We start from the raw sequence: 7,126 nt of genomic DNA on the forward strand, positions 1-7,126 counted from the left end.
GAACTTTGTCAGGCCCTAAAGTATTGTTTCTGACGCTGAACTAGCTACATATATTTTAAAAATCTTAAGGTATTTGATGTATAAATACAATATGGTCGTCTCCTTTGGCAACTCCAAACTTACTTTTTGTGTACCGAGTTTCTGTTGTACTGTAAGTTAGGGTGTTTGTACAGCAGTATATTGGCTTAGTACTTTGTGCTTTGGGTTAAAAAGAAAAGTTATAGCGTAGGTAAGGTAGTTGTAATCAAGGGTAGAGCTAAGCCAAGGTCTCTACTCCTTTCATGAACAAAAAAATTTGCACAAAGGTAGCTACATTTTCCTTGCTACAAACAAGCTGAAAGATTGCTCGAAAGAGAAACTCCTAATCTCCTTGATTTCACCGAGAATGGCATCGACTAAAAAATGCTAGCTGTAACAAATCCTCTCGCCCTAGCTAGAGGTCCAGTGAACTCAGTCCATTATAATTATTAATAGATCTATAAAAAAATACCTACAATATAATTTATGAACGCAGCCTTATCCTATTAAAAAGGGAGGAATACATCCTTCCAGTAATTTTATGGGAAGAATCTCCTTTTTCTTAGAGAGTTACGTCGCTTTTTTTGTGGCGTAGGAGAGATTCTCTAGGCCGTAATCTTACTTGTCACAAGCAGCAAATCTTACCTCACCTTACCTAATGTGCTTCTCATCCTGGTGTTACAAAGCGCAAGACTAATTCTGGAAACTGTAAGATTACCTCACAAGCCTGAAAACCGTAAGATTACCTCACAAGCTGGTTTGGTTCAGTGCGTGGGATGGCTGGGGTGAAGAATAAGAATTCTTCACCCTGGGTGACGAATAGTCAATCCCTATATATATATATATATATACACACACACACACACACACACACTATTCTGATCACGGGATCAGAATATTATTCTGATCACAACCTGAATTTCCTGAGTTACACAACCTGAACTTCCCTCTGTAGGAACCCGACCTTCGGGCTATCTTCGCAACCGTGTCTCCCCGCGCGAATTATTCTGGTCAGTCCTGTTCAATGTGATGTAAGTGTAATCTGCAAACGTTTTTTAACAACTAAATGCCTGTTTTAAATAGGAATCTCGCTCATTGGCGGATTTGCTCTCGGGTCGTGATGAACATGCGTTTGTTTGCAATTTTACTGCTTGAGTTGTTCGACCTGAACTTCCCCTAGTGCTAGGTTGAACTTCCGCACATATTGCCCAAATGGGGCTTGCGATATACTGTTGGAAAGCTATGGACACGAGTATCATGACCCAAGTTAAATTTTTGACAAACTATAAGCGGTTTAAGTGCAGTTTTGAGAACCGTTTTTTCTTCATACAAAACACGTGAATCGTATTTTCGATCGCATTTCTAAACCATTTATCGGAATGAGGCAAATAATATGGCGTTGGAACGCTGCCACAAAACCGCTCCTTCCACATGTTCAAAGTTTTCTCTAATTCCCTATGGTTAAAGAGTAATTTAGAAAATCGTAAAATTGCGCAAACCGAACAGCTAAGTTCGTATTTTCAATGTCACTTCTAAACAGCTAATCCAATTGAGGCAAATGATATGGCAGTGGAAAGCTTATGAAAATGCGCTACTTTTTTCATGTTAAAAGTTTTTTTCTAATTTTGAGCGGTTTAAAATTAATTGAGAAAACGGTACAAGTTCCACCGAGTTTGTATTTTTGATCTAGTTTTTTAAACGTATGTCCAAATGCAGCAAATGATATGGCGTTGGAAAGCTTGAGGAAATGTGAAACTTTTCTGTATATATTGTTTCTCCCAATTCCTTGCGGTTTGAAGTCAATTTTGAAAATGGCTGAAAACAATTTTTGGCCGTAATTTCTACAACCTTTATCGGAATGAGGCAAATAATATGCCGTTGAAAACCTATGGAAAATGCGAAACTTTTTCATGTAGATTGTTTTCTCTCGTTCCTAGCCGTTTTCAAGTAATTTTGAAAACAACAAGATCATGTGTTCCGCCTTTATCGCGGAACAGATTCTTCAAAAATGCACCGCGTGCAGAAGTTGAACTTCTCGGCATGTCTACTTGAACTTCACTCTGTTTTTCACGTGCTTTTTTTATCATAACTCTCCATCCACTCACCGGAATTGAGCAAGTGATATACCGATGGAAAGCTGCTATAAACACGCAACTTTCCCATGTTGATCATTTTTTCATACTCGCGACGATTTTAAAAGTTTTTCGTCTAAAATTCATTTAGTGTAGTAGTTGAACTTCCTGCTGTTTTTCACGTTGAACTTCTGTGACGTATTTTCGTTTGTAATTTTCTCATCCATTGGTCGGTGTTACACAAATGATATTCCTTTTGTACAAATCTCTCTCACATTAATTTTTTTTAACTTTCTCCAACCGAGGACTTGAACTTATAACAACAACAAAATTGGACCTTGCCTTCTAATTCTTTTTTCTCATATTAAACACACACCATGTAGTACACGAACTTTTTCCATTTTTATAATTTGAATTTTTTATTTGCTTATTTGAAATCAAATTGCTCCCAAATAATAAGTGACCTTCTATGTGGATTGAGAGAGTTATTATAAAACGAAAAAAAAAACAATCTATTTTTTGTGTTTTTGAACATGGAAATACAAGGTGAACCTCTTTCGTAAGAATTTTTGAACTTCCCCTGAAAGAGCACTTGAACTTCTTTCAACAAACCTTTTAAGCTTTTATTTTTCTATACTTTTATTCTTACGTGAAATGCATTCCTTGCAGTAGTTGAACTTCCCGCTGTTCTCACCTTGAACTTCTGTCACGTATTTTTGTTCAACCTCTCTCACAAGCATTTTTAAACTTTCTCGGGCTGAGCACCTGAACATTTAGCAACAAAACTTTTAGCCTTTGCTTTTTCATTCTTTTTTTAATACAAAATGCACACCGTGTAGTATGTGAACTTCTGGCAGTTATGAACCTGAACTTCTGAGATCATGAGTTCCTCCTTCATTGCGAAAACACAGTCTCCAAAAATGCACTGCGTGAAGAGGTTGAACTTCTGGAGCAGTTCTGTTTGAACTTCACTCGGTTTTTCACGTGTTATTTTTTTCCCGTAACTCCCCAAGCACTTACCGGATTTGAGCAAATGATATACCGATGGAAAGCTGTTGAAAACATGCAACTTTCCCGTGTTGATCATTTTTCATACTCGCGACGGTTCAAAATAATTTTTTCAATATATAAAAACGTGTTTTAATTGGTATACATGAAACTTTTAAACCGTACATCGGAATGTAGCATATAATATACCGTTGGAAAGCTTATGAATAGGAGCAACTTTTTCATGTAGATAAGGTGTTACAAATTCGTTGCCGTTTGAGAGCAGTTTTAAAAATGGCAAAAATGTTGTTTTTTCCTCTCTTTTTTTAACATATAATTGAAAGTCGGACGTCTCGTAATATAAGTTTTGAACCATGCAGGGTGGAGCACGTGAACTTGTTGCAATAAACATTTTAGACTTTTAGTTTTGTATTATTTTATTCTCATCTGAAACGCATTCCGTATAGTACTTGAACTGCTCGTTGTTTTCACGTTGAACTTCGGCCATGTATTCTTCGAAAAAAATGTTTTTAAATAAGCATCAAGCATTTTTTTCTTCTAAATTGAACTTCATACTCTCTTTTTTCTAGAAACGGGAAACATTTGAGTTTTCTGTATACGTCAAACTACTCCCTTATTTTAATTTGAACTTCTTCATTTTATTCTTTAGTAACAAGGAAAACTTGAGTTTTTTTAATAAATATTGATTTTCTCTATTTTTATAATTTGGACTTCTTGTTTTTTTAGTGACGAAAATATACTAGTTTTGTGATAAATATTGAACCGCTCTCCTATTTAAAATTTGAACTTCTTAATTTTATTCTTTAGTAATGAGGAAAAATCTGAGTTTTTTATATACTTTGAACTTCTATGTTATTTTAAATTGAACTTCTTAGTTTTATTCTTAGAAAAAAAATATTTTTTTCAAATAAGCATCAAACATTTTTTAAAAATTGAACGTCATACTTTTATTTTTCATAGAAATGGAAAGAATTTGAGTTTTTATAAATTTGTGTCTTTTTATAAATATCGAACTTCTCTATTTTTATAAATTTGGACTTCTTAGTTTATTTGAAATACTTTCTTTTTCTTTTTTTTGAAACCGTAAAACAATCTTTTTATAAATAAATAAACATCAAAGTCATGTGTTATGTTAATTTGAACATCTTGCTTTTCTTTAGGTACAAAGGTTTCTAATTTTTTTATAAACTTTGACCTGCTATGTATCTTAAATTTGAACTTCTTGGTTTAGTTTCAGAGACGGAAAAAATTGTCTACTGTTTTGTCTTTTAACTTATAGGCTTTTTGGGGTTTTGTAAACTTCTAGAGTTTATTTTTGTGCAAAGTTACACACACACACACACACACACATAATAGAACACACACCCACACACTGATGCTCACATGTTTTAATTTTGTTTTGAACTGAATTTTCGAGACTTAAATTTTGTTTGTGCTCTTTTAAATTTATTTGTCGCTTCAAGTTCTAAAAAATCGCAAATCTCCCATGTTTTTCCTTGCATGTTTAAATAGTTTGAACTTGTTGAGATACACATAACACATTTGACCTTCTCGAACACAACAGTTTGACCTTCACAAATAAAAATTGAAGCATAGTAATGCAAGACAAACAGAGCATTCTCTGTATCCACTTTTTGAAATGGCAACATGGGTGCAGGTGCTAGTCGGTGCGTTGTGCAGCGGGCATCGGTCGGTGGTAGTAGCATAAGGCGGTCGTCTGCTTTTTCTGATCGATGTTCTTGAATTGGTTTTGAAGAGGAGCAGCAACTTTTTGTTGCACTGCAGATTCAAATAGACAAGCATGTCCCCTCCTGATGAATGAATGGAACGAGCGAGATGAGTGAGTCTGAATATGATGAATATATAAAGGTCATGTTTTTTATTTGGAATCTCTGGCACTTCTTAGAATATAGACTAAAATAGTAGACAGGAGTGGAGCTTAGTTGCAAGAACATGAAAATGAGAAAAGGAAGAAAGGTGATGCCTGGGAAGGTCGGATTCGGCCGTCGCTGCAGTCCACGCACGACAACAAGTTCCGAAGAGAGATTTCAGAGAAAGACAGTGAGGGTCAATGCCTGTATGACGGTAGAGTGGCTGCCCTACACCGCGTCCCAGCGGGAGCTCCTCCAGGGACATGAGTTTGTCGAAGGGGGATTTTTGTGCTGCGGCTCACGTGGTGATGTCCAGAACATACATGGAATCACATCTGAACTTCCACGCCCGAATTGCTCGCTCCACAAGTCGTCGGTGGAATGGAAGGGGCGGCTCTAGGGAGGCAATGTGAGAGGGCTAGACCTGCTTAGGTGGAGAACTAGAGGTAGAGGAGGAGCGGCTTGCACGGGCGACCACCGAAACAATTCCACCGGTCGGCAGCTAAACGAGAAACAAGGGAACAAACCGGAGCAGCGAAGAGATTATGGGCGGCTGCGCATGGGAGGAGGCGGGGTGCAGGCCAGGGACCAGCGGCAGCGCACTAGAGGAGCGGGAGGGGCTGAAGTCCAAACCCACCTCGCCCTGAAGAAGAGGGCCAGCCTCGCGCCGGAAGGAGGCGGGGGGAACGGCGCACCAGGAGGAGGTGGGGACGGCGGCCTCGCACCGGGAGGACGCGAGGCGGCGGCGCGTCGAGAGGAGGCAGGGCGGCGGCGCGCCGGGAGGAGGCATGGCCGCCCGTGCGCGCGGAAGGGGAGTGGCCGGCGGCACGCCCGGAAGGAGGAGGGGCTGGCGGCGCGCCGGAGCAGGGGTGGGCGGCGGCCGAAGAAGGGAAGAGGCGGAGGATCGGCAATGCCTCCCCGATCCAGGCGGCGGGGCTTCGGGGAGGTAGCGCGGCGGCAGGGCGGCCAGGAAGGTCGCGCGGCGGTGGGGACCCCGGGGAGATCATGCGGCGGCGCGGGGTGAGGGGGATCTAGGGCGGGGGCAGGAGGTTGGGGTTGATGGGATCGGTTGTGTTTTTTTTTTCGCTACTGTTCCCGTGAGTTCGGGGAAACCTCGTCGCTCGATCGGGGTCAAAATAACTATTCTGATCCCAGCTTAAAAATAGTGCTACTATACACACACTTATAAGGACATGGTTGCATAATCAAATTAAACGTCCAATCACATAGGTGGCTACTACACACATGATATTTGCACACACCAAAGCAAACTATTACATGCATAATTACATAGGTGGCTACTACACACATGACATTTTCACACACCAAAGTAAACTATATATTACATGCATAATTAACTAGGATAAATGATCATCTGATCATCATCTACTTCTTATGACGCTTGCCGCCACTTCTCTGTTGGTGGCTCGATCAGGCCTCGTCGATTTCGGAAAGGAGGCACTTCCTCATGTAAACGATCCGCCCGTGCATCTCGTAGCATGTGTACACGCTCTTGGCCGCGAACCTGAGGTGAGGTTCATCCAGTTGCCGCATCCAGGCCCCGTTCCAGGATACGGGACGTGTTCTGTTAGCATCCTGCTTCATCTTTTGGTAGTAGGGGTCGATGATGGCTGAGGCGAGTTGAACCAGGGAGTCCTTCTTCGTGCTGCCCCAAACCTTGTAGTGGTCACAGATTTCGACAAGGTTCTTGCAGGCCAAGCCCGTAACATTGAGCGCTTCTACATCATCTGAGGTTTCCACCATAGCTGTTGGGGATATAACTACTAGTGTAACCCGCCCAGTAGGGGCCGGGTTACGCTATAACGATTCATCATATGAAGCCCAATATCAAGCTTGAAGATGGCGGTTCAATCAAGGGCCCCAAGCCCAAAGGCGACTTAAGGTCCATAGTGATAAACCGCCATAATAGCATGACTTGCATTGTAAGGCAAGATTAACTAGTCACCGAGCCAGACACTGTTTATGAGCCGGCCGGGACTCTGTAGGCCGCGGGGCGTCAACCCGAGTATATAAGGGGACGACCCGCCGGCGGTTTAGGGCAAGTAACATCAAATCAAGAGCCAGGCATAGTGGATTCGCTCCCTGGTCATCGAAACCATAGCAATTCCACCTCAACTGGATTAGGCTTTTACCTTC

General features: G+C 41.1%; 1 long non-coding RNA gene across 1 annotated transcript; it reads right to left on the reverse strand.

Moving 5' to 3' along the window:
* Positions 1–4,571: 4,571 nt before the first annotated feature.
* On the reverse strand, positions 4,572–6,834 carry LOC141025629 (uncharacterized). The gene is made up of 2 exons (XR_012187794.1): positions 5,083–6,834; positions 4,572–4,909 (listed from the first exon to the last, which is right to left on the reverse strand). It is a non-coding gene; the product is annotated as an uncharacterized lncRNA (long non-coding RNA).
* Positions 6,835–7,126: the final 292 nt, after the last annotated feature.

The sequence above is a fragment of the Aegilops tauschii genome, chromosome 6 (genome assembly GCF_002575655.3).
Source record: "Aegilops tauschii subsp. strangulata cultivar AL8/78 chromosome 6, Aet v6.0, whole genome shotgun sequence".
In the NCBI taxonomy this organism is placed as follows: Eukaryota; Viridiplantae; Streptophyta; class Magnoliopsida; order Poales; family Poaceae; genus Aegilops; species Aegilops tauschii.